Genomic DNA, 3181 nt, shown 5'->3' on the forward strand with positions numbered 1-3181 from the left:
ACAGGGGACCTGTGATACCATGTACTCAGGTGGCCAGTTCTTCCTGTTTTGAAGCAAGAAATCCCAATTTGAATGTGAAAATACTCATCTTTTTAAGTGCTGCCAATTAATTTGAGTATCTTTTTACTGCTTGCCAGTCAAACAAAACACATCTGGAGATGTTATATACACAGAGGGCCACGGTTTGTAACCTCCCCCAAACACTAAGGGGGCCTTCCTAGCACTGAGCTAGCCGCTGGGGGGTATTTTAAAGAACACTGGCCCACCTTCCTGGGTTTAGTCTTCAGACTTCATCCTTCTTAGCTAGCCTATAGTGAGCTCTTCCTATGTACTCGAACCTGCGCTAAACAGTCCAAACACGGTAACTCATGTTTACAAGAACCTACAGTGTAATACTCTCTCCCACCTTAACTGGGTGCTCAGAGAGGTTATACAGCTTTCCCAAGGTGACAGAGCTAATGGCAATACCAGTATTTGAACCCAGGTGGTCTGGCTCCGGAGCCTATATTCTTAATCACTGAGCCAGGCTGCCCTGTGAAGGATGCTACAGCTCCATACTCTACATGGGAAAGCTTGCAAGGGACCTCTCAGGTTCATTAGCCACCCTAGGCAAGCACCAGTCCACCACCGTGGTCAGCCTGCGTTCCCCAAGTGCTCAGAACCTCAGTTCCTCCATCTAAAGCTGTGCGTCTCACCTGGGGTTGATTCTGCACCCTGGGGTACATTGTGCAGTGTCTGGAGACATTTTTGCTTGTCACAAATGGGGGAGCTACTGGCATCTAGTGGGTAGACGCTAGTGATGCTGCTAAACGTTGCACAGGACAGCCCCCCAGAATAAAGAATTCTCCAGCCTCAGAAGCCAAGTGCTGAGGTGGAGAAACCTGATCTAAACACCTGGCTGGCAACCATGGCAATTTCCAAAAGGGAACCAGCAGAGAATATTCCAGGTGATTCAGTCTGTTTACCTAGGACATTTTTTTCTCTCTCCTCAGATCATTCTTTCTTCTCTTGCCCTGGTACTTCTTCACAATCCCATGTTGCTGTGCTAAATGCCTGCACTGAATAATCATCTCCCGATACAACTCTCGTAGATTAGCAGCAGAACAAATAAGAAATGGGAAAAAAATAGCGACAGGCAAAAAAAGATAAGTATTAAAATACGCAACAGATCCTTGAGATTTGACCATAATATCATCTACATGCCTGAAATGTGCACTTTTTCCTGGATTCGCTAAGCCACAATCACACTCTAGGCCCACATCAAATTTCAACTGCCATGGACACCATCTCTGCCAAACATACACGTGACTGCACTGATTTTATAAAATGACTTTAATAGAAAAGTAGTACAAGATATGAACAAAAATAAATAATCTTTATCTATTTCTAGCCCAGCAAATGGTACACTGCTTGTAAAATTGGTTTAAAATGCAATTTTCCTTATTCCTTTTTTGCTTTTGAAATACTGAGACAGAATGTTAATTAAATCTTCTGGATTAAAATTGATACATTTTTGGTTTTTAAAAAAGAATCGTACCAACCTTTAATCATTCCACATCCATTTTTTAAAGTTGGCTAACAAGATGATGTTTTACTAACATAAAATATTATCCAGTCATCAGAGTTAAATGTAAGGTCTGTGCGAACAGGTAAATTAGAAGATTCCTTTACTTAGTTTTAATTCCTACGTTGCTGAATGTTTCCTGTATTAAGAATGCGTTCCATCATCTTACTTTCAAAGTATGGCATCTGGCTTTCACCATTCCACAGAGAGGGGAGACTAACAAATACTTTCTTAAAAAAATAAATATTTTAGAAGTATACTTTACAGTGATAATGCAGTATCTTAGACCTATGTCTTGGTGCGTATTTGCATCATATATACCCTTCAAGTTATCAGTACCTTTTCTAGCTGTTTCTATTTAAATGATGGGTCACTCAGTCTTTGGGGACTGTTTCTGCTAATGAATCTGTGAGTCAGCCAGTGACTCTCTTATTTGGAGTACTTATCCTGCTACAGTGTCGTCTTTGATACTTCTGGTGGCTTGAACAATGTCTTGCAAAAACAAATTGAAAATTGTATTGGCAAATCGTACAAGCAAAGGGTTTGCATGGGCTACTGAAACACAGTGCCAGTCTCGGGAGGTCAGCAGCTTGAGAAACTGAACAGATACACTGGACTAAAGCTTAAAACAGTCTTCCTTGTACTTAAGCCCATAATTACTATTTTGAACATAGCTCTGTTTGTCGCTGCCTGTATATAAATTTTTTGTTAATTTTCCTGTATTGGGAAGATCTTGAATGCACTCCAGGATGAGAAGAAAAAAAAATATGCTGACGCTCCTAAATCGAGTATATGTTTTTGCAATAAAGAACACTGGTCAATATACAACTGAGGAAAAACTGAAACAGATGTGAGTCCTAGAACCACAAGCGTTTGAATTTGCCCAGAAATGCTATTTTAAACACTCTATATGTTGGTGTACTGTTTTTTTGTGGAATAATGCATTCTTGGCATCCTTAAAAGGTTTCAATATGTTACAAGGTTATCCGGAAAGAAAAAAAGCAAAGGGCTAACGTATCAATCTGTGCGTCGCGGGCCAGGCTTCGCTGTGCGTTTTCAAGAAGCACAGGGCTTGTATTAATTGCACTTAACACAACGAACCTTCAGTTTCCTTCATTCTCTGCAGACTGAGGCTTGCTTTTCATAAACCTGCTTTCCAAGGGGCAAAGAGACACTCCATCCACACAGTAACTTCGAACTAGAGCAGCGCGCTAGCTGCAGTGGTGAACACAAATACACTTTCTTTTGGACTAAAATTCTGGTCATGGATAAAAGCATGTGCCTTTTCAGTTCTTAGCTCTGAGATGTTACAACACCAACAAGCTCTAAAACAATTAAGTTACATGCATAATGCTCGAAGAATGTGAGCAATCCTATAACCAGCTTTAAGCCATCTGCTTGATTTCTTTTTTTGAGGAACATATATAGGAAAAGAGAATTCCCCTTTTGTTCCGTTACATATAGAAATCTTTTGAAGCTCCCAAATAGTTTGGTTTTGGTAAAATTCTCCACTCTTCTGTTATTCTGACATGTAGTCACCCCTAAACTATCCCTCATGTTTTCTCAAAAACTCTCCACATGAAGTATCTGAAGGACAATTGAAACCACTTACCAATA

Source organism: Delphinapterus leucas, chromosome 10 (genome assembly GCF_059928025.1).
Source record: "Delphinapterus leucas isolate spDelLeu-1000000601 "Yukka" chromosome 10, BTC_Dleu_Yukka2, whole genome shotgun sequence".
In the NCBI taxonomy this organism is placed as follows: domain Eukaryota; kingdom Metazoa; phylum Chordata; class Mammalia; order Artiodactyla; family Monodontidae; genus Delphinapterus; species Delphinapterus leucas.